The sequence below is a fragment of the Bombus terrestris genome, chromosome 2 (assembly GCF_910591885.1).
Source record: "Bombus terrestris chromosome 2, iyBomTerr1.2, whole genome shotgun sequence".
NCBI lineage: Eukaryota > Metazoa > Arthropoda > Insecta > Hymenoptera > Apidae > Bombus > Bombus terrestris.
Genome location: NC_063270.1, coordinates 16,966,311 through 16,992,102, shown reverse-complemented (window position 1 = coordinate 16,992,102; position 25,792 = coordinate 16,966,311). Strand labels below are relative to the sequence as shown.

The window sequence follows — 25,792 nt, the reverse complement described above, 5'->3', positions numbered from 1 at the left end:
GATCGCTTCATCGTTTGATATTCTATTTTTACATTAAGTTACTAGCGTCATAAAGGTTAAAGGAATCAGTTCTCGTCTCGCGAACTCGTTTGTAATCACCGATCACACACGGCACAAGAATCTTCTAGACGTTATCTCGACGAAATCTTTCGCACGTCAGGACTGAAACAGTAATCTAATTGACCGAGCCATAGTTTGAACGTGTACGTGCTTATGGTGTGTAATACGTACCATGAATATAACTCGTGTTTCTCACATTTTGATCTTCAAATTCGTCTGGCGAATCTTACGAGGTATTAGGAAGCAAGGGGTGTCCGGTGACTGATTGTATTCCGAATGTAGACGACAGCTATGGGAACGATTTACAATAAGAACAAGAAGAGCATTTTTCTGAAGGAGTAACGAGAATCGAACAATTCCAACGTCAGAAATCAGTACGTGCCGAAGCTCGAAAGACCGATCTCGTTATACACGAATCTTGCAGTTCCATCAACTCGGATGACATTCCAGACAAGTCGTTGAATCGTTTCAGCAGGCAGAAATGTCGGAAGAAGTCCAGCACAGCGAGGACAGCATGTAAATGAGTAATTGTCCCGCGAGATTAGCGACGCTGATGTCCGTTGAGAGGGTCTCGTCATCTCGTTCTAAAAGAATGAAATAAAAGGAGAAAAACGGCCAGCCATGACTTATCTGTATCGAGGACTGTGCAGCACGTTCTCTCGAGCGACGAGAGGCGTGACAATCGTAATCCCGATTCGTTCGAGGTACTTGAATGGGAAACGAAACTGGACACTGGTCAGCGAAAGGTTGCAGGGTGCACGAATGAAGATCCTTCGTGCAACGTGGCCACCATTGAAGGTCTAGCCAACGGTGATCGAAGATTAATGGCGGCTCCCGACCGTCCCACGACGATTTGTTATGTCCAATATCTCGCTATTAAGGACGGCTTCGCTGCTGAATATCCTGTTTCTTCGGCGAGATTCGCCACGATTTATTATTAAATGCACGCGTGTTTTAAAAGATTAGTTTCGTGCAGAAATATCTTGTTCGGTGATAATACTACTGATCTTTAATTGGCACTTGAATTTATATTGTGTTGCATATCGTGCGTTGTAGGTATTAGGATATTTACTAATTATGTTTACTGGGAAAACGTCAAATTTTACTTTATTTAGCTTTTTAGATTACAGCGTTACGATAGACGCGTGTTCTGGTAAATGAAACATCTGAAATGCATACACTTGCAAAGGATCACGCAACCACTGTAATTATATAGTGCGATAATATGTTTATAATAAGATGTCTAGGAAATAAAAATAGTGAGAGGTATTCAATCGGTACTTAAATACTTATAGCCGATAATGTACATTACTATATGTAAATGATAATAATTACAGTAATAGGATGAGGTACGCGTTAATCATATTTCCATCTCAATAAAAGTTGAAATTAATTTGATCAAAATTACCTGGATATTAGAAAATTGTAAAAGCAAAGAACCTGAAATTTGTCATTTTTATGGGTCTGATGGTTTCTCCTGTTTACTATATAATTTAAAGCAATTACATCTCAACCGCCTTTCAACTCGGAAAGCATTACACGCAACATTACACGGCAATAACCATCGTGAGCGAAAGATCTAATCTCCTCGAATTTACGTTGCTTTTAATTCAATATCCTTTCTTATAAACACACGCTAGAAATACATCAACCCTGAACAGTATCATCCTGCGCAGTTTCACGGACCACCCTTTTCGTTCTGACGCGAAGCTCACGCGGTTTACGAGAGTGAAAAGACTGGCCAGCCACGATGATCCCTCGTCGCTCTGCGAGATCAGGTTCCTCGGCTACGATCGGTTCTCGTAACGAGTTCATATCTTGCGCATCGTTTGCCTCGAACAGAGGCAAAGCCCGTTCCCAAAACAGGGAACGAACCACGATGTTTCGCGATTCTTTCGAAACTGCACACCTGACGATCCACAAGGGGAAGAAGGGTCTTTGAAGATTCAAATACGCGATGATCGAGCCTAGATATATCGCAGAATGTTCTGACCAACGAAACGGGTCACAGCACAGTTTGAGCGTAATAGAGATGTTGAGTGTAAAGAGCGAAAACGATCATTGACCGATGAAAAAAGGATCGGATCGCGCTGTGATTTTAGGGGAATTTTTAAGCTGTTTCTAAGTGGTCACAGCAAATTCTATTATGCTATACGAGAATACCATAAAGCTTTGCGATCGTTGGACTGTGTATTCTTATGCGTTTATGGAAAAATCGAAGATGCAAAAATGCTCGGAATACACGTGATACGCAAAGATATATAAAACTATGTTTAGTTCTAAGTACAGTACCGTTCATAATATTTAACACGTACAACAATTTTCCATCTGGATTGCATTTTCAATATTATTTCCATCGGAGTATGAATTTACATAAATTTAATATTCTTTCTCATAAATGGCCAATCAGGGGTTTTTCATCGGTGGCCTTCGCATGTAAGATAGCGGATTCGATGTAACGTACGCGTATCAGTTAAAAACGTATTAGCTGAGATAAGGGAAAGGAAATTAAGTAGAACGATAGAAAATTCGTAATACGTTCGATGGAGAGGACGTTTTTCGCAACGAAGAGGGTGACGGTGGTGACATAGAGGGAGAACGCGGAAGCGTAGTGAAATAAAGAGATGCGGAGATACAGAGGGGTAAAGAGGGGTGAAGCGGGGAGAAGTATTCGCAAACACGCGAATTTCAAAAGGCACTCGACTACGCGATGTCCCCGGCATAAGCGACGGGGACCTTTGACGACGTATGCAAATACAGATCGAGCATGATAAATTGCTCTTGTCAAGACACCCGGTATTTCGCACGAGCCCATAGAAACCCGTTTCCATAGGGAACGGATTCCGCATATAATTTCGTCGGCGACGGTTGAGGCTCGCAGCAACGATTCTCTTCTCTTTCCCCGTGTTCTTGTTCCGGCCGCGCTGTCTCTCGGTTTCCGGTGGAAACTTTCGCGAGATCCGTCTCGCCCGATCGAAACGCCCTTCCTTCCTCTTCGTCCCTTTACGACGCTCCCCTTTCCTAGGCCGGCGTTATCGTCGACGCCGAATTTTGATGGAAATGTCGCGACACGTGCACCTAAATGTAGTTTCATGGCAATACCATGGTAGCTGATCGAATATTGCTGTAAACGAAAAAAAACACTTGCGTTTGGAAGTTTATTAAATTTTTATTAAATTTATTAAATTCGTCAATTTAATTCTTCTTGGTTAAGATAGACACGACATTTATTAGACACGTGGTTATTTTTACTACGACGCTGCGAAGGAACTTAATCCTAGAAGATCTGAAATTTAGATTGTAATATAAATATGCAGGATGTTATCATTATGAAGAAATATGCCGAATATTATACCTTTTTCTGCGTGAATCGTTCCTTTTAAACGAAAGAAAGAATCTTTGCTATATATCTATTTCGTGTATAGCTTTAGTTTCGAAAGACACAAGAATTAAAAAATTATCGAAAGGACATAATCTCGAGATAAGGAACTATAAACGAACCCTATCGCGGTCCGCATGAAATCATCAAACTCATAATACCAGTTGTAGATGTCAACTATATAAATTGATCATTCCCACTGTCGAAGAGAACGAATTGAAATTAGATTAATTTAAATTAGAGAATTAGAAAATATACTGAAAATATCTGTTGTGTGTACGTTGAGGAATCAACCGAAACATATTTCCAGGATAACGTCAGAAATAATATCAGATCAACATAATGCTTATCGAACGATTCAAGTTTCTCTTCATCCCCTTTCCACGTGTTCCTTTTTCTTTCCGTATAACACAAAGCTTCTACAGTCCCAACGTCCCTTCAGAGTCGTTAGAATCGCGCAAGACTTATCTCAGAGACTTGTATATATACCTACTGGGAAACTAGTTCGACTCTCGTCAGAGAAACGAGAGACCATTGGACGGAAGATTTATGTCGCGTTTAACACGGCTGCGCCTTTTGTCGAGGCAGTGGCAACATCACGCCTTCACGACTCCGACAGGGGTTACATCTATCTCGCTGTCATATCGCGTTAATGCAGCATCTCCACCGGTCGCGAGGTTGCTCCACGATTTCGTGGCTAAATCGTCTCATTAACGGGTTTCGTGGGGGGTCTCAGCTCATTTGCATCACACTCGCCCTTTGGAACCGGTCCAGCGACACCGTATTAACCCACTGAGACTGTTTTTACGACTGACTATTTGTTTGTCGTCTGGTGAAAGATGCTGCCTGTCAGCCTGGGAATGATCTTTGTTCTCTGTTACCTGGCCCAATACATTTCTCGTAACGATTTAACAAACCTTTCAGACGTTTTGCAATCTTAATGTTTGTAGGAATTGTCGTCCACTTGATATTTTCTTAACGATCTTGTTGAGAGTCAAAGATTTTAAGTTTTAGAAAACTTGGACTTTTATATTATATTAGGTTGTCCGAAAAGTTTCTTTCGTTTATGAGGAAATAATAGCGCACAATGTTTTTTTGTTTTATATTATTTCGTCGAGTTACGTACGATCCATTTCGTTTTGTTGAGATAAACACCATGACATTTCACGTTTCTTGGTTTCACGTTTGTATGGAGGTGCACTGTTGTAAAAAACACGTTTGCGAAAGAAAGACACTTTCCGGACAACCTAATATTACGAGTTTCGTTATTGCTCCGGTTTCAGTTACTGTGAGATATCGTGTAAGAAATTTACTACAAAGCGTTTAGAATATAAATTTATTCTTAGAATAACAAGCGTTGGAGGAGTTTCTAAAGAAATTTATTTATTTCCAATATTTATCCTAACAGAATATTTTTCCCTTTCGCAATGAGATATCTGTTTGTACTTTCCTTGGAACATTTCTTTGCGTTTCTTTTAAAATATTTTCTTTCATAAAAGTGTCCGCAAAATTTAAAAGAAAGTTACGCGATAAAAATATTCTGAACTTTTATTCATACTCGAAAATATTCGTTTGATATAAATTTGTTTGAATACATATACCCGATCCATGTGATTATTTCTAACATTTAATATATGCATTTATTCATTTGGTATATCTTGTGTTCCTCTCTACCATACGATTCAATTATCATTTTCCACGAGCTTCTTCCTCCATTTGGAGACCTACGTGCACTTAATCGCGGCGAAACGCGTTTCCGATACGGCCAGCGCTCAGTTCCCCTTAATTTCGACGAAGGCAGACGTGATGCACTGATTTTCCCGACTCTCCAATTTAATCAGTGACCGTCGACAGTCCGTGAGGGCCGATGCAACGAAACCGGATCTCGAACTTCTGATGGAAATGCAAATGTCATCCGTCCGTCTGTCCAATCTGAAATTAGGCTTTCGGTGGTCGGGAAATTTTCGTTTCTGGGAATTCACGTTGTCTCTTCGTTCAACACGACAACGAAGATTAAACTCGAATGAATTTTCAGTTTCGTAGACTCTTTAAAAATTCCAATTCTTCAACCGCAATTTATAGAACATTTCATACTTTTTATTTATCCCTCGCTGAATGACGAACCGTGCTTCCTGACAATATCAGATCTTTATTTATTATAATCATTCAGAATTTACGATTGGAAGAGAGAAATATTGCGGAAACCGAACGTAGAGATTTTCCGAAATAATATCGTGCAATAAAATATTTCATTTCAATTCGTACAAACGTGAAACCAAGTCTGTGAAATGTCACGATGTTTATCTCAACAAAACGAAATGGATCGTACGTAATTCGACAAAATAATGTAAAACAAAATAAAAAAAGAATAATCTTAAATGTCATAAAATATCTTAAAATATCCAAGAATTACTTCGCAATTATCTTTCTAAAAGGAATGCTATCTATTAGGTTTATGTCGAACCTGAACTTTCCAATCGCGCGCTCTAATTGCCCATCGGTTCCTGTTTATCCGGAGATACGCAGAATACTTCGACATATTTCTCAATCTCTAGCTAGGGCATTAACATTAATCAGTCTGATCGTTAACATTAATCGGTTGATATTACCGGCCAGCTAATCGAGACAGTTCGATCGCTGGTCTCGGGTCACCGACGTGATCCACGTCGCCAGAAACGCGTTCATCCATCCGGCAAAGGCGAGACGATCGCTTGGAAATTGAAGCCGCAGAGGCGGAGTCCTCGGTTGACTCACTGGAAACCATGCACCCGAGATTGGCTTCGCGGAAACGCGATCTCTGCTCGAGAGACGACCCCTCTGCCTGTTAACAGTCTAATTAAGATGATAACCTGTTACTAGTGATAACGAGGCTCGCGAACCTGCATCGTACGCGTAAACGGTGGAAACAATTTCGACGGATGAAATAGAACACCGGCGCGCGATGGCTTAAAACTGTAGAAACCCGTGGGTGGTAGACCGTTTCCTTTTGGAAAAGGATCGTCTCGTTGTTTGTATGAGAGTTTCATTAGGAGCCTGAGAACGCTTCGTCCGCGATCGTTTCTCTAACGATTCGCGTAATTAAGTCGGCTGCGAGTATTCGTGCTTTGGAAATTAAGCTGCAGCTTTGCGATCTTTCGAAAAATATTCCAACGAATCCAACTAAAAATCTTCACATAAATTCATTTAGCTTCGTTCAAACGTTTCTTCGATCTAATTTTGGATTTCTTAAAAGACATTCAATTAGTATGGTGGAATGAATCGGATAGAAAGTTTCTTCCTTTTTCTCAGCTGACATCATTCGAATGCTTCTCGAGCCTGGCTTTGTCCAAATATTTTTCAGAAAATATTCCATTAAAATTTGATCAACAATGAAATAAATTAGATGTAAAGACATACTTTCTCAAGTAAATTCACTCCGTTGAAAATGTTCTCCATCCTCTAACCTTTCGCCATTCGGTGTATCCTTTTAAAATTCCTGTCACCGCGAGTCATCGCGAGTCTGAATCCTTGTCATATTTCATCGTCTTATACAATCATGCTTTGAGTTCTCGGCTTCCTGCTCTTCTCGTAACTTTTACACGGTCAGAGACAAAATCGTCGAAAGAGACGAGCTATCAGCGAAGCATGAAATCATTAAACGTCGCCAAAGACCGAACTTGCGGGGAATCTTACTTGGCGCCATGATTCTCCGCGGCGCTCATTTTAAATGAATTTCCCAGAACGCAGTTTCCATTCAGCGCGATAAAGACGCGTCGACGTTAGTTTCCCCATGGAAGATCGAGTTATTCGCGCGACGAAAGACCATGCAACGTCATTATCGGCTGTTCGAAACGAACAACCTACTCGTCGTCCCTTTTCACCTGACAGGTCGGTAGAACCGGAACGACGAGACTCTCGAACGCGAAACTTATCGCGTATAACGACGTTTTCCAAGTTGAAAAGCGCGGATATAAAAAGGAGACCGTGCGAAGGGTAGAAACGAATCCCCATTCACAGAGTCGAGATGGGTTCTTTGGGATCTTTTCTAATCGCGTGTGGCGTTGGTCAGATTTCTAGCCGTTTGCACGAGATTTTCAGAATGTCCTGGGGTATCACGAGAGGGAGTTTTATACCGTTGATAAACGCGGTTGGGTAGGTGTCGTCGGAGAAAATAGGGTTTGAAAAGTGGAAGTTAATTGGGTCTGCGTGGAGAAACCGGAGATATATGTCGTTCCAAGGGTGTAGGAAACCGTGTTCGCTAGTGATGGAGCTTCAAGTGTACTTATGGTGAGGATGAGAGATTGAAATATAGAAAATCGAAAGGTAGAAGCCTTTCCTGTTTTGTTCCACACTGCGGTGTTTGTTAACTAACTGATTATCAACCAACGTCGAATATTTTTCATACAATGTGCGAGAAAAAACGAGATCGTGCCTGTACCTTCTTTTATTAAACAAATTCAGAAAAATTCAACTAAGATCGCCTCGATGTAGTTCCCTTTCGACTCGACACACAGCCGTATGCGCCATTGTATGTCAGCGTCCAAAACGATTTCGGTAAATTATTTTCTGCGACGCAGATCGAGAAGCGTCGTTTTCGCTTTTACACTTCTTGTCGACGAAAAGTAGACTCCTTTGATTCAGAAATACGGGCACGAGACATGCGATCTCCGTCGTATGTTTGTCCGGTTTAACAAGAAACTTGATGTTTATTCGTTGTTCAGTTTTCTTGTCCAACTTTTTTCAACCGAACGCGCCTATAAATCGAAGATGCGTCCACTTGTACCGAGTGCAGCGATCGAGCTGATTTTTGCAACATTGTCGCCTGACAAGAGATCTTTGATAGTAGCCTTCTTCGTTTTTCCCCTCCAACTCCTGCTTCCAGAGCTATAAGTTCAGTCTCGCCCTTTTTTTAGCGTCGCGCATCGTAATACCGATTTCATCGTAAGAATCGCAAAGAAAAAGGCTCTCGAAATCAGTTATGATCCTCAATGAAATTTCATTTGCGTTTCTCGAAACATTCTCTGCCTTCCTTCGATCAAATATCAAATCTGTTAATATTCTCATATATTCAATTTCATATCCAATTACGATGGAACCTGGATAACTCGAACCTCTATAAGACTACAGTTTTGCGAGAACCTACAGAAGTCGAAATAAAACTTACATCGACTCGAATTATCTGCCACGTGTCCAGATGCGTTACTTTACTTCTGTAACTCGAGTTTAGAACAGTCAGACTTCTACAGGTCCTCTGTAAATTTACCCCTGTAAGTCGAACTTTTATCGCTGCAGCCTCTGCAGCTCGTAGTGTACCTATGGCTATGCTTCCAGCTGTTAGGATTGTCTCGAATAACATAAAACGAAAAACATAAGACGACGCAAGCCGTATCAGAACTTCTTTGTTCTTTGACCACGTGCATTCCATAGGATGCTAATCGTTTTTCGTCAGTCGAACGCACAATTGCTATCACCTCCCGCGTCTTTAACTTTTGGAGTTATGTATGTTGAATAAAATGGGTTCTAAGAGGAAGCTCAAAATACCGAGATTTTCCGACAAAGTGAACGTAATTGTGCTTTCGTACGAAGCCTCTGCATGTCGGATTTTCGTTCGTCGAACCTCTTTTACAATTTCGATAAGTCGAAATCGTTACAAAATCGGTGATTTTAGTTCTTGCATTGAGGTTCGAGTTATCAAGGTTCGGTTTTAACGAGACGAATCGCGGAAATCTAACTTTTCTCAAATCCTTATAATCCTTCATCAATTTACCGAGTAATATTTTCTAATCATAAAATTTGTTTGCTTTCAGGAACGAAACGAATCATCGACGCGATGATTTCTCATCGGCTAAATTCAAACAACATCGGATCCAGCGCGTCTTTAAGGCGCTCAGTCGATCCATCGGCAATTTTTCACGCGATTCCAATCCACGAGGGAAGCGCGTCTGGCTGACGACGCGGAGGCGGCCCATGCGAGCCGGCCCGCACAAAGGCGCATCCTCGCGAGGAAATTTATCGCGACGGGACGACGTTTCCCGTGAAAAGCGTCGAAGAAAGAAGATAGAAAGGAGGCGAGGAGCGCGGAGAACGCAGCAATCTGGTGAATAGGCGCGCCTTCCAGAAGCGTCGCGAATCAATTCCCGGATTGACTCTGCACCAGGTTGCCGCGCCGATTTTTCAGCTTTCTCCAGGCGGAAAACTCGCACGTCTCGTATCCATGGCATATTTGCCTGGTTACTGAATGGAAAATGGATCGACAAGAATGCAATATCGGAACTCGCGAACAATCGTTCGATGTCAGGTAATAGAGACGATATCGATATGCCAAGAATTTTTGTTACCTTTGATCGTTGAGCGAAGCCCTTCGTGTTTAAGGTATTTATTTATTTAACGATTATTTAACGTGCTTTACTATCATTATGGTTACTATAGTGATCGATACTGGACTTGTCATTGGCGATGTGCAAGTTAATTAAAGCATTCGATTTAAAGAAACGTTGATGGAAATTCTTTGATACTTTTGATATCACTTTGATCAATCATTTTGATTTAAAGTGTCAGTTGCATATAACTTGATATAAAATACTTGGCAAAAGTGTTCGTGTACCCTATCTCAATCAACATAGATCATATCTTATTCTACAAAAATACTCGAACAACTAAGAAGACAAAGTTTCGCCAAGTCTTATTATTTCAAAGTATATCTAGATTACGTTAATACTTTGACTGCCACGTTGGTCATATATAACCGGCCACAGTTTCTCCTGTGATGCCACGGTGGTCATTGGTGACCAAAGCTCTTGAACTTCTCACAATTGTAAAAATTGTATGAAAACTGACAATTAGGGCGTTTTGAATATAACCGATAAATAGAAGATACTTTGAAATAAAAAGTGGCCCATTGAACGATTAAACATTTTTATTAAAACATCAATAAAAAAAAAGTGAGAACAAATCTTATAGCTAATGGCGCACTGCATTTGCATCCATACCTTTGAGGGATAATCTACGAATATTATTATAAATACACCTTAGGAAATAATCGTAGATGCTTAGAAGTGTGCACATACCTTACTATTATATATAAAATGAGCGAATACTGTTCACTACTATCTTCTACACGTTTCAACAATATATTCTGCACGTTTTGCTTACGACGAAATGTCGAACGCGGATGGTTTGTTGAAATAAACGAAGCCTTGTTATAATATGTCGCTATTAACTGTTACCAAGGCGCCACGATGGTCACCCATGACCACCAATAAGATAAACCATTCATTGGGGAAGAATGTTGCCTTACATCATCAATTTATTATTATTTTGCCATTATATGCTTTGAATAATAAAAATACTCCCGAGACGTCCTGAGCGAAACATGCGATTTCGGCGTGGCAGTCAAAGTGTTAATATTTTGTGTGTTTTTGTTAATATTTTGTTTCGTTTTGCCTTTGAAACAAATATCGAAATAAGCGACTCTACTGTTTCGCTATGATTAAGATAAATCAAAGATTAAATAACACCCAGTCAACGTGTTAGGATTTTGTTTCGTGAGTCGGTTAGGATAATCGAAGATTTAGCGATCGTACGGGAGCTCGTTTATCGATGGACGAATGTTCGCTGGTTGTATTAACGTGGAGGCGAAAGCTCGTACACGATTGGGTGCAACAAATGAACGCGACAAAGGGAATCGAACGGCAGAACGATCGCGGCAAATTGGTTTGACAACAATGGGATTTATTGCTGCGATCGGCCGCTGCGAAAGATGATTGATATTGTATCCGCTTTTTGAGCGTGGATCGCCGATTGGAGTACGTGCAATGATTAAAGCGATTGATGGGTGTACGGTGCGCGAATGAGGAAGAGAAACGGGGTGTCGTTGCTGAACATTCCGGACGTAGAAGGTGAATTCATACGTAGTACGCGTTAGATTCGAACAAACGTCAATCGAATAGAAAATATTTTTTAGACAATACGCATAACTTATTTGAGAATTAAAATGGATTTGTCTTCGTAACTAACTGGTTGTGAATCTCTGTGCAAGTTTGTATTTTATATGAATTCTATATATTTCCTACTTTTTTTATTTCCTTTCTACTTTTATATTTCTTTTTATATTTCCTATTAATCATGAACATCCACGGTCTACTAATTAATACTGTGATTCAATAAAAAATAAGTTGCTCAAAGTTGTGTTATATATTATAGAAGTGTAATATATTTCAATACCCGTTAATTACACTAGGGATAAGACGAATTCTACTTATAAACACGAAAAGACAATAGGTTGATCCAACTATCGTGAATAATTTTACCACCCCATCAGAATCAGCAATCAGCTAATAACCCATTACTTTGGTAAATTATTCCATTCATTCCCCTTTTATTCGTCGAGCAGAAAAGTTGAGAGATCGGATAGCAACGTCGATGACACGAAACGTAGCGAGCAAACTTTCCACCCCTTTAGTCGAGGGACGTGATTTAATATTCCTTGCTTATAAAACGTTCCCCTCTCCGGCCTTCAGCCAATGATCTAATAGGAAGAGCATGTCCATTAGCGGTGGCTTCGTTAAGCAACAAAAGAAAAAGAAAAGGGAAAAAGAAAAGAGGAACGACGTGTTTTGTACGGGACAAATGGACGGACACGCGCGAACGTGGAAACTTAACGCGTCTCGCGCAAATCCAGAAGTGAAAATTCCCGCGAATGGTTCTTTGATGACGTCGTGAACCGAACAGAGCAAAAGGGAGATCTCTGGTGGAATCAATTCGCAGATCGGCGCTCGCTTTCATTCCCATCGTCCGCTTCTCTCTGCACAAACGATCGCTGCCAGGATCGTATTCGGCGTTCTCTTGCCTCCTTTGAGCAATGCCGAACGCTCGATCAAGCTGGCAAATCGTTTTCATAAGCAGAATCGATTAAGCTACTTAGCGTGTCGCTTCGATTGGCGAAGCTTTAAGTCCACGAACACGGACATTTATCTCGAGGATTTGACTAATTGAATATTAGGTAACGTAAATTGATTCCAAGACTTAGGTTTGGTTTCTAAGTGACATCTTGTTACCGTTGGTAGATTGCTAATGATTCTTCTTCCCATATGTATCCCGAAGGATTCGAGGCATATGCTATTTTATGGAACAACCAGAAGTATCGCAAAAATAATATATTTCGGAAATGAGGGACTGAACTTCGAACTGAGACTGGTTTTTCCGAAATTAATCGGCACATATTTCTATAGCAGGGAATTTTATTCTCAGCCTATTTCTGTTGGCTGGAAGAACAAATTCCGCGATGATATTTATAAATTATAATAGAACCCTAGCGCAAAATATGCAAAATCTAAAGTGTAAATCTACTTAAACTTAATCTATTCGATTTATCTGTTCAAATGTAAATTTCGCTAAATCAACCCATTTAATTAAGAACGATAAATGCCAAAACTCATTTCATTTATCGAAGAACTAAATAGATAGTCTTTGAACTCGGTCTGCTATTATCTGCTATTATCCACGTGTCATAGAAACATTTTTGAAATTTCTAAACTTTCTACGAATTACATCAATTTCAACCGTCCCTTTTCCAAACATCCTCTCATTAACTCATCGTCTCAAAACCCATAATCCACCCTCTTGGATACCCATAACATTTTCCAAACAAAACAGCCGCCTGACATTCACGCTCGCCTAAACACGGCCCTGGGAACGCGTCTTCTAGCTCGGTACAACAGCGGCTTCGCACGTGGACTCGCAAAATGCGATCACACCCTCGTGAAACGCGCGATGTGGTGCACAGGCCTTCAGAGTTCAGGAGTGCACCCTTTGGCAGGGCATCGCGTCGCCGAGGAAGAACCGCATTCATGCAAAGGATGGGGGAGAGAGGGTGGAAGAAGGGGAGGAGGGTAATGGTGGCGGGTATCACAAGGATCGTGCCTTCTTCCTCTTCCAGTTCTCTCCCTTTCGAAGGCCTGTTTCAACGTCAGTCTCTCCCTCCTCCCACCATCCCTTCCACTTTTTCACTTCCCTTTCTCTCCCTTCGTCTTTCCCTCCTTTTCGTTCTCTCGTTCCCTTTTTGCTGTCAGGGACAGGACGTTGACCTGACCTGGTGAAACACATACGGAGGTCCTTACACGGACTCTGAACCGCGTGGAACGCGGTGCACGCTCGAGAGAATGCACGATGCAATCTCGAGGAGAGGGATTTTTACATCAAGTTCTGGTGAAGAGAGAGAGAGAGAGAGAAACGGAGTGAAGCACGGTGGTAATGGTTGGCTGGTAATGGTGGTGGTGGTGGTGTCGCGTTACGACGATGCTCCGGTGTCGTCGGAGCTGCTGAAACGTCACGCCGCTGGAAAACCAGCCAGCGAGAGAGGAGAGGATCAGCGAACGGGGAGTCGTCGAGATTCCCGTTGTGGGAGCCTCTCTCGTTTCCTCTCCCTTCTGCCTTTTTCTCCCGCTTCGTCTCCCCGTAATCTCGTGGCCTCTCGGTCGCGCGATCGCGGCTTTTACGCCTTTCAAACAGCCGGTTTATTTGCAGCGTACCGTGTACAGGACGAGGCTATGCAAATTGTACGAGAGCAGGTCGCTCGTGCCCGCGGCCTCGTCACTCGGCGTCCTTTGAACTTTATCGAAGCGACTGGACCGAGCCGAGAGTCTGAATTATTCAGAGGTCGCTCGATGCAACGATTCGTCTTCGGGGGTTGGAGATCTGCGTGGACGCTCCTAGCGAAGACGCTTGAGAACGTTTCCCTTTTCAATTCTTTGATCCTGCGGTGTGTGTTTTATGCTCCGGGTTCCAGATCTCCAGCCTGAATTGTGGATTTCGCAATCTTAAGATTTTAGACTTTGCGATTCAGAGCTTTGAACTTTGAATTCTGCGTTTTAGATTCGGTGTTCCGTGTTCTGAATTCTAAATCCAACATTCTGATTTCCAGATTCTACACCTTTCATTTTAGGCTTTCGCTTTCCGACTCTCGGCCAGTGAACTGTGAATTGTGAATTACCTTCGTGACAACATATGCTGTAATTTTCATCGTCGAGTATTTACACGCAATCCACGTTCCCCCATTTACCGCGTTCCAAATTTACACCGAGCCGTCCACGTGTTTTCGTTCTCGCCAATCTCGATACCGCCGATATCAATTATCCCCCGTCAGCGGGCGGTTCGCGTTTTTGATCGCCGACTCACCCTGCGCGCGGATCAGTCGCGACCGATCGACTCGGATGAAAGGGATGGAGTCACAAGGGGCTAGAATTCCGCGTCGCTACGCGTTATCGGTTGAAATCGTATCGGGCGGAATCGAGATTTCGCAACGCGTCAACGATACTGCGTGCCGCGCGCATTCGAGTGCATTGATCCGGTCAATGCAGGGCGGCTCGGTGAATGCGTTAAGTGCAGTCTTATATAGGAAAAGTGGGGAAGGGTGCACCGTGTGCACGGAATGGTGTGTAGCTCGCCTAGGGAAAGGGGTTGCATAGAACCTCGGTGAATCGAAGGGAGACAGAAAGAAGCTCTTCGTAAGAGCGAGACGAAGGAAGAGGGAGAAAGTGAGGGAGAAAAATATACCGAGTGCAAGGAGAAAAAAGATCAGAGAGAGAGAGAGAGAGAGGCAGAGTAGGCAGGAGAACGCCATACTTTATGAATACACCACCATTCACCCCAGTTATTACTTCCTATACAGGCTGATCCTTGTCACCGGTGCGCAATACAGCTGTTGTTGATATGACAGAGAAATTAGCGATAGAAGTGTTAGATGATTGAATTATCATGGCTATAAGCTTGCTTTTATTTGTTGAAAAAATATTGAGAGCAAATTTCACCTATCTTTTCATGCGTTTCTATGATCCAGCTAGGAGGAGACGAAGAATTTATTTCGATTCTATTTTTCAAATTTGTCATTCCTATTAGTTTAAACAAATGTAGATCGGTGGATCTTGTCGAGACCAGACAAACAAAGTACGTAACAGAATGTCTTTCGATTTCATTTCCCAAGTTCTTGGTTTCTGTCAATTGAAACAAACGATTTTACCTTTTCAATCCTAAATTTCTGTTAGTTGAAGAGTACTGGAACGAAGTAACTAAAGTATACACGGTATAGTTCACTTCTCAAATTCTTGGGAACACGAAGAAGCTACTTCGCTTCGCTAACGAGAAGCAGTATTAAAAAGTTCTTAGCTCTTAAAACTTCTGACTTAAAGGAGAACACCGTAATCTCCAGCCTTTCGTTCGTCATCTTTCTCCAAACATCTGAAATCTGTCCTCGTCGCAGGAATCACCCTGTACACTGTACACCAACTTCTCTCTTTGGATTCGCACGTACGCAAGAGCGCACGGCCACAAGCTCACGAGCGCGCGCGTCGTAAAAAAAGATGCAAATACATCGTCACCACGCGTGCATTGATAAACATTCTATGTATGGAAATAACACACGTGCGACCCCTTTGATGCGTTGCGGTCGCGAGCCCGTAAACATGTTCTTACTTCCTGATCCCGGTGCGTTCGCCTTGCGGCTCCAAGTCCGTGCGCCGTTTCTCTCTTGATCAATGACTCCCTTCTCGAGTGTTTTCGTTATTCGAAATCGTTGGCTGGAAGACGCAGAGTTTGTTAGCTTGTTGAGTAGCCGACCACTTTACCTGTCCTTCGTTTCGTTATTGTACACTTCTGCTTGTGCTTCGTTTCGACGTTACCGTTGTTTAGTACCGGGCACCAGGTGTTTAATGGAAGCGTAGCTTGAGATTTTAGACATTTGGGAATTTCCACATACTCTGGTTAAATTAAGCTGGAGTGCGTTCTCGATTGTCGAGTAAATTGAGCACAGCTTGATTCATTTTTGTCGTTGATTTTATCGCCTTTGATTTGTTGCTTCTTTTACAGCTACCGAACTGTCTGAGTCATTTTTTATATAATCGTGTTTAGTTATTCTTAACTATACTTAATGGGGAGACTTTTGTAATTATGGAATTCAAAATTAATGAAAACTAATCAATTTCGATTTTAATTCCTGCAAATAGAAGTACATTTAGAATATAGATTATTCTTGATAGAATTATTAGATACGTTCAAGAGATTGACGATCTGAGTGACAGATTAATTTACTTCCGTTGATTAGTAAATTGAAACGTCTCTTTAAATTTCAGGAAAACGTGAAAGCATCGTTGTTCGTAATTTCTCTAGTTTCCATTGTATGATAAAAATTTCCTCGAAACATCGAACGTTCTTTTTGTTAATATAAGAATCAGATTCGGATATAGAAATTCAACGATTGCATCAGAGTTAATATCGATACTTGCAACCCTTCAAGAAGATAAAAATCTCAGACGTCTCCGACGTAGAAGTCAAAGAATATCGGGTAAAAGGATTGAAACGTATGAAATATTCGGGGCATCATCCACGGATGGAATTTCGCATTCCAACCAAGGTTTGCGTGCAAAATCGTTGCTGCCGGTATTTCTTCGCTCGTCTAATCGTCTGACAGAACGATGAATATTTCAAGAAACTCCCGTCGACGAGACGTTGATCGCAGTCAATAAATAACGAAACGCTTTCGTCCCGGGTCAACCAACTCTACCCACAGCCCTTAAAGCGATCCCCTTTGTTCATTCTAAAAAAACGCGCCCTTTCCATTTATGTCGCGCATCGCTCTCCCTTAAAATCAGCTAACCACTGTCCAACGCAAGACCAAAAGCGAATAAAATGAAGAAAAAATTACTTTAACCCCGAACACACGCTTACAAGCTTGCGTGGTGCGTTCGCGCGAATTCAATCATCGCAACTTGGTGGCTGTAAATCCGCGACAGGGCGTGCAATTCCACTCTGTTATTCAACTTTGTGCTCGAATCCCGATGATCCCATCGATCCGTCGATCCGGGTCCACGCGAACCCGCGAAATTCGAGGCTGGATTTTATCGGCGGCTCGCGGGGACGTGGAGCGGGATCGCCCATGGCGTAGGATTAACAACCGGATAATGAAGTCAGTGTTTCATGCCCTGTGAAATTGCGCTCGGTCCGCTCGCCATTCGATTCTCGCTTTGATTGCGCTATGGGCGAAAGCGCAATGCCCATAAACCGGTCCAGCGTTTAGCACCATCGCGAGAGTGGCCTTCCCTGTGGAAACCGCCACCGTTAGAGCGCACAGCGCCCCTACCACCGTACCGTTGGATTTTCCGCGGCCGAATTTCCCCGGCTTTTCCAGGCCAGTCGCACGCGGATGCATTTCGAAACGATGCGAACCATCGTTTCGCTTTTACTGGCCTTTCACGTTGTATCGCGCTCGGCTACCCAATGTGTTTTTCAAAAATTCCCGCTAAAACCAGCACCACTAACGGACGACCGCTGCAGGAATGCAGGTCTGCTTTTCCAGGTTGCTATTCACCAGAGATTGTCTCTTGTTCCGTGTATTTTGGCAGCTTCCTTTCTTTCATTTTGCATGTTTGATTTGTCCTGGTTAATTTCGGCTTATTTTGGCTCATATCTAGGAAGCTAAGTCTCGCGGCTGTTTATAATTTGATTGTAGTTATACATTTTCGTTTATATGGAATTAAAGTTTGGCACACGATAATCGATTTCATGTAGGTGTTAAAAATGAAAGGCATGAAATGAAATATAATACTCTTCGGTATAGAAGATGTTTATCATTGTTTATAGCAACGTGTTAATTTTATCCTATCGTGTTCGTTATAAAATTATAGATAAAGTCTTGTATGGGAATTCACTGTACATTGCAATTTTTAAAGGTCTCCTAATTTTTATCCCCACTTGCACAATGTTTTACTAATTAATAGCATTAGTAAATTGAAGGGTTTGCACATTGCAAGTTACAAACTTCTCATTGATTTTAGAACATGTCAAATAATCAGATAACCAGCAAACATTACAAAATTTACGTGCAAAGTTTCATTTGTTCTATCAGCAATTTTGCTAGTATCGTTCATGTTTATTAATGTTGTCAACTTGTAACTTGAGACTTGTAAAATTTCACTAACGACATTGGTTCGATTGTACAAGGTAACCCTAGTGGTTATATATACCATGTACAGAAAAGTTTTGTATCATCTATATATTTTCTATCATATATGCATCTATTAGGTTGTCCGAAAAGTTTCTTTCGTTTTATTAGGAAATAATAGACGCACAATGTTTTTTTGTTTTATATTAGTTTATTGAATTATGTACGAACATAATAATAGAAATAGAACGAAATCATATCTAATTCAATAAAAAAATATAAAACAGAAATTGCTGTTCATCTATTATCACTTTATGAAACGAAAAAAACTTTTTGGACAACCTAATAATTCCTTTCGTTACTCAAATTCGCTAAATTTTCCTCTTGTCGTGCTCGATATAAACGACCATCTACCACCAACGATGTAAAATTCCGGACAATGTAAGTTCAAAGCCGATACACGTTCGTTAATTCAATATGCCGTTGACCATCGATCAACGCGTCCCGTTTCCCAATTAAAATAAGACCGGGTTGATTTTCATGTAAATTCGAGAAATCCATAATGCGGGGGCGGTTTTACCCGGGCCGTTCAATAAATCGAGGAATCGCAATCACCGTGGCTTTCAGACCGGCCCCTCGTCAAGGGGTGCTCGTTGTCCATGGAGATGACGATGATGACGACGACGATGATTATCATCATTGTGGCCCCGAGCTTGATATCTCGCTGCAACCACGATGATATACCTCAATTTTCGTGACTACGGGCGGACACACCCCATCTCTCTATATCTATATATTTTCGGTCTTTTCATTATGGCATAATGAAGCGACAGGGTAAAAGTAATTACCTGTATAAACCGACGTTTTCATTACGCGTTATTTGTCAGCCGTTGGCGCAATCGTTACAGAATTCATCGGCATTAGTCGAGCAACGATTTCGATACGCTTAATGGCGAGCCAGAATGGGATTCGTTGTGAAACTAACGAGAGGAGAGGTACGAGCTTGGTCAGCTGTGCTCTGAAACAAACCCTTTTCGATAGGATGAATCATCGTAGATTCGATGATCTGTCCAGGGGAGGCTGTTTTATTCAAATGATAGTCTGTCTTTCGCGGCGTCGCCATATACGATTGCTCGGATGTTTCAATTTGGATGACGAGAGGGTCTTTCGCGTTTGCTGAAAATTCCGTAGAAATTTTACGAAGAATATATCTTTGTATTTAATAAAGAATATGTTTTTCTTACGGATTAACGTTTTAATTATTCGGACAATATTATGTTGCAATCCATGCGCATTAAATTAACGCGAAAAAGACAAAAGATCCTCGTGCAATCTGTTTGTAAAAAAAAAAAAAAAAAAAAAAACAAGGAAATATACACGCCATACGATAAAAAAGAGCATTTACAAGCATTTTCCAATGGCGAGTTCCAAATTGATCATTGGAAACGTCGAAACGATCGAGAGGGATTACTCGGCCGGAATCCGGCAAAATATAACCATCACCCGGCCCATCGAAATTAAAGCGTCCGCGTGAAAATCCCAGATTTATGCCCATCTGGGCCTACGAAATACCGCACGATGATCTCGACCAGCATGAGCGATGATTCCCGTTTCGGAATATACATTTCCTCTCTTGCTTTCTCTCTTCGGCTTTCGAACGTGTACCAGCCAATATGCGATGATGAACTGCGTGGATTGAAAGCGATCACGGGTGTTAACAGCGTTATAACATGCACGCTGATATTGCAGCGGCCACGGTTACGGTGGCCATGGTGTTTTGCGTGGCAGGAGGTCGCGTTACGAAACCCCATGTAACATAGTCACTCGGAAATCGAACCATCAGAGAGATACTAGTCGAAGGTCGTTGTCGAAATTCACTTATACACGTTTCGCATGTGAGTGGTTCCACTTTGGCGAATGGACTCGTTTCTTCTTCATTACGTTTTTCCACCCCCCCTTCTCTTTTCATCTATCCACCAGCAGGATCGTGTTCCTTTCGACTTTGATCGCGTAGGTCATCGTTTCATCCCCCTACGGGGCGCATACGGCCCACTTGATCTACGGGTTTGTTTACTGAGGCGTCGCACAGTTTGGCATGCAATAGACAAAAATCGAAATAATCATTATGTGAAGATATAGGAGGGATTCGGAAAATACAAAAACTTTCCTTTATTTAGCACACAACAGTTATATTTACATATATCTTATACTCTAAAGACCTTGATATCCTACTCGCACGTTTGTTTGTTGTCAATCGACTCTTCTAGATACTTCTAATGTCTTGTGTCCCAACTAAGGCCTGGACGTCCTCTGTCCACAGAGGATTCACATGTACAGTGTAAATGTATCATGTTCCCAACACATTGGTCGACTTTCGTCTTATTATTCAATGATATCATCAGTCTATAAGTAATACAAACGTAAACAATAATTCCTTAAAAATTGATGGAGGGTTAGTAAAAATCGTTTGTTCGTCAAACTCTAGTCGCTTAGAAATTGGCTCACTCATTTATTATATTCTCGTTTGTTCGTTCTTATTATATTAGGTTGTCCGAAAAGTTTCTTTCGTTTCATAAGGTGCTAATGGATGAACAACAATTTCTATTTTATATTATTTTATTGAATTCGGTATGATCCATTTCGTTCTATTTCTATTATTATATTCGTGCATAATTCAATAAACTAATATAAAACAAAAAACACTGTGCGTTTATTATTTCCTTATGAAACGAAAGAAACTTCTCGGACAAGCTAATATAATGCTTGGGATAAGGAGATTTTGACCAGAGTTATGTATAATTTTTATTTCCAATTAAACAATTTTTCTCTTTTTTGGAGAAAGCAATTTTAAAGGGCCAGTTCAAACCATCCTGTAATTCTGATTGTTTCGTGTCAAGAAGGTATTGAATTATTGTACATTGCAATGTTTGTTCTGTTACAAAACGCTACGCTGGATGTTTGTAACTTTTTTATTTTTAATCCATTCGTAATTCCACGGATTCTCGACTTAGTTAGAGTGGGTTTCTGAACACACTTGTTGCAAGGAAATGTTAAAAGTTGCACGAAAACTCTGTTCTTTACTAAATTATTTCCTATCTGACGAAATGGAAGGGAAGATAAGTGATTTCTCCGCGACATTTACGAAAAAATGGGAAGATTGTTCTCGGATCGGTACTAGTTACTTAAACGTCACCGTTTATGGTCAAATAAAGCAATAAGATCTGACGATAATAATCAGAGCTTAACTACCTGAATCTGAAGAAACTTGTTAACGTTTGTAACGGAATATCGCATTATTTTCCTATAATTTTTTCAAATAACTTCCAGAAATTGTTCCCAGGAAATTTGCAATCGTTTTCTCGTATTAACATATCATTTGATCGATTAATCGGTTCGTTGATAATCTGACACGTTTTGTATGAAATCAATAAGTGACCTAATACTTCTGATCAAGGTATACGTACTTGTAGACAGGCGATGAGTATCCATGAGTGGGAAAATCGTGTAATTCGTAGTCCGAGCGCTAGGAGGAGCAGCTAAGAACGAGCGATTCACGCGGCTTTATTACGAATTAAGCGCAATTCCGACCTGGCCCGGGGAAAACCGCGCGCTCGTAAACCGCAAATAATTTATGGTCACGGGTTAACCGTGCTGGCGTGTGCGGACGTAATTTTTCCACGATGTCTGATGGCTGTCCAGGGTGGTTTAAAGTCGAAAGATTCCGGAGGATGAGCAGATTCCTTGTGATGATATCGGAAGAAGCATATAATATGAATGGCCAGGTTTGTAGAGCTAAACGATTTCCAAGTGGCTTCAGAGAGTAGTTCTGTTTTATGGGAGCTTTGGCTTCTAGAGATTTCCGTCTGAGGCACTTCTGAATACCATTTTCGTTCGATGTGAATATAGAGGAGTGTTCGAATTCTCTTGCTCTGCTTTCGTATGATACGATACGTGTAGAAAATTATAGAGCAAAAGATAATTTCATTTCTTTCTACTAAACTCTTTAAGGTAATACCGATATCTATTATTTATTACATAATTTAAATCTATAATTCGTAGCTGACATCGGAAGTAACAAGTATCGCTTTCAATTAATATACACATAATCCGACAATAATTTGCATATTTCAGTAGCATTGTGCATTGTTACCACGAATCAAATTAAAATAACTAAATACTCATGTATATTGATTTGCTGTTTCTATGATAAATTCAAGATTGTTACTTGAAAAAGTGCTTTGACGTAGAAACAAGTCGACGATAGCAAGTCGTCAAACTAAACGTCGATTATATCAGATACTTCTTCTACTTTCCTCAAATATTTCTTTAACCATTCATTAACATTTGTCACCATATCATTTGTCATTCTCTCATTTACCAGAGACCATTAATTTATCATGTATTATCTTCCAACATCATTTCAAATTGGACGATCGTTCCTCCGCGTTTCTTCGCCAAACAAAGTCAATGTACAGGGAATGCGTTTCACCCCTTTTGATCGCTTCTCCGCGTTGACGCGCTGACGCTCGTGTGCACGCGTGTACGTACGAGCAATAATGCAGCGATACAGCCGATGTTTAGTAGTCGTATTATCGTGATCCGTGTTTGACCACGGTTCGCAGCCGCGGCTGTTTGCGCGATACACAACCGCGTAGATTGCTACCAGTCGGATCACGGTATCGGGCCAGATGTATCGTTAAGATATCGAACGTGATATCAAGCGTCGAATATGTCTGCCGCACGTGTACGTACCTGGTAACGATCCTGACCGAAACATTTCGCAGAGGGAACGCAGACATCGATTCCCGCGCGTTGAGAACCACACTCTTAGTCGAACAGTCGATTTCCACGTGGCTAACTGCGAGACAATCTCGCCGAAACTACTTTTCGATACAGGTGTCCGACGATTTTAACGTTTTACACCTTTTTCGCATGTCCTCGTTGCGATCTCTGTGTTTCATCTCATTGTTAGCGGCTGATCATCTTATTATACGAGATTTATATTTTTTATTATTACAGTACATTTTATTGTATAATTGTGTTCTCAGCAATTCTATAAAATCTTCTTTTACAAACGCTTTATTCAAATGTACTTTCTAGACGGAAGGATTTTTCATTCTCTTCTTTGATCTCCGAGAGGAATTTATTACGTAAATGTAGTGACAGTGCTTGCAACAGGGTCCGTACAAAGAGCTTCCATCTCTTTCTGAAATGCAGCATCTACGTGGTTGAACAATACAGTTTTATTTGAAAGAGAGCCTCCACCTCTTGTAAATAACTAAAAGAAACCAAACACGAGATGCAATAATCTATTGTGCTATTTCAGAATTAAAAAGCCCTTAACGCTCTCGAGCGCATAATCAAGGGACAAAAATCCTAAAACATTCGTGCGGAAAGAATCGATGGTCCCGCGATTGCTTCGATACTCCGATGGGAGAATCACCGAGGAGCATCGAGACGCGGCGAAAAGAGAAAGAGAATATTATTTCGCGTCGAATGGCGCAACGTCCGTAGAAGCGGCCACGTATAAATTGTCCGGCCAGTCGTCGAGAATGGGAAAATTTTTACGTAGCTCGATCGTTGGCTCGCGGACGCGAAAAGGGGTGTGAGAGAGTGGCGGCGTACGAAAGTGGCCTCTCTCTCGAAAAAAAAGAATCGTTCACGCTTCTGGCCCGTGTGTACACGCGTGTGCATGCACGGCCGAGATACGAGGCCTCTTTACGACCAATATCTAATGGATTGCATCGGCCGAGCGCAAACGTTAAATTTGACGTTCACGATTATTGCGGCCCTCCGGGGAGGCCAGTACGAATACACGGCCAGGACAGTGGCCAGGGAGGGGTTGGGACGATGCTCGACGTTAATTTTATAATCCTGGCGAAAAAGTTACGACCCTCGGAGTCGACCGAGTCCGGATCTCTTCTCCTCGTCATCCACCCCGCGCTTTTATACTCTTCCCGCTTCACCACCCCCGCGTTCCCCGGATTTTCCACCATTCCACTAGACGGTTCCCGCTTTGTCACGTTCTATCGCTGAATCTCGTGCCACCGCGAATACTCTTTTATATGGCGAATACTTCTTGATAGGATTTCCCGATCTTTTGTCCCCTTTTTCTTGTCGATGAATATTCGCCCGTGATTGGGTTTTGTGAAAAACGATTTTGAAGCTATGCAGTTTCAAATAGCTTTTTAGTCATTTTGTTAGCTGGGTGATTTATGATTTCGTCGATGCATTTGTTACTTTTTTTTTTTAGTAAATTGATAATACATGTTGTAATACCAAATCATAACCTTGCTGATCGAGTAATTCTTGATACAACCGTATCCTTCTATTGTCGAAAGAATTCTTTAGTCTATGGAAAACATGAAAGAATCAGTTCGATTTGATATTAAAGTATTTTTGATAACATTAAGGCTCTCCTGTTCTCTGAAACAAGTACAAGATCGAACGTCAAGTTTTGTGCACTATATTAAAGTTAATAGCGAAGAAGCTTATCCTACGGTGAAAAAGAAATGCAAACTCAATCTTCCACGGATTCAAAGGATGATGGTGAAGAAGCTGCAAGTCAAAGACTGCCAACAGTGAAAACGCTCTCTTCTTAAATATTCTATCCTTTGCCAGAGCCAAGCTTTCTCTAAGGACATTTCATCCAGTAAATACGAATTACCGCATCTCAACAACCGCTCTATTTAGTCGATTCTCGTGTTCTTTGCGCATCAGAGAGTCGGCCACGGTTGCAACCCTTCCGCGAGGTTTCGGTAACTGTGGCGTAAGTCGGAAGGGTTTGTCTCGGTTGCAATATTCATAAGTAAGCTGCTTGCTTCTCGCGCTCGCCGTCGAGTTTAACGGAATTACGCGTTAACGGTCGATGCTTAAGAAAGTTGGCTTTGATGGAAACCAGGGATGCTTTCAAACCAGGGTTGACGCGTCTCGTCGAGCCACGGCTCTTTAGCCCACCGGTTTATTCGGCGACGACGAGACTGAAGAGGAAATTCTCTCGCGAGCTATTCTTTCGTTTTATTGTTTATTCAGAAACTCGTTAGAATTTCATGGGGCCGACCGTTTACGGCATGCAACGCGCACGCGAAACGATCCCCCATTTACAAGAGGGGGTGTAAGCGGCTTTTTTTCTGCTTCAGGGGCACAAAGAGCCTTGTTGCCGATGTTGCTCGCTTTTTGACCGCCCTCGTCGCACGCTTAGCCTTCACGGCGAATAATTAACGCGGTATCAAAAGGGATTATGAAAATATCGTGGACGGTGCTCTGGAACGTTCAACGAGAGTTTAAGTCCCACGTCGGATGAAAGGAGAAAATCTTCTTGAACGCTCTACTCCGACGGGGATATCTTTGTGCGTCACGATGGAACGCGTTGTTTGACTTTTGCAATATATTTTGTATCGCCGATACTGTAGCGATATTTTTCGAAATTTTCATATGTAGTT

General features: G+C 41.5%; 1 long non-coding RNA gene across 1 annotated transcript in view; it reads left to right on the top strand.

Moving 5' to 3' along the window:
• Positions 1-10,579, top strand: part of LOC110119171 — a 107,500-nt gene extending 96,921 nt beyond the window's left edge. The window contains exon 3 of the long non-coding RNA XR_007227728.1: positions 9,226-10,579. This is a non-coding gene — a long non-coding RNA (uncharacterized LOC110119171). The remainder of the gene's footprint in view (positions 1-9,225) is intronic.
• Positions 10,580-25,792: the final 15,213 nt, after the last annotated feature.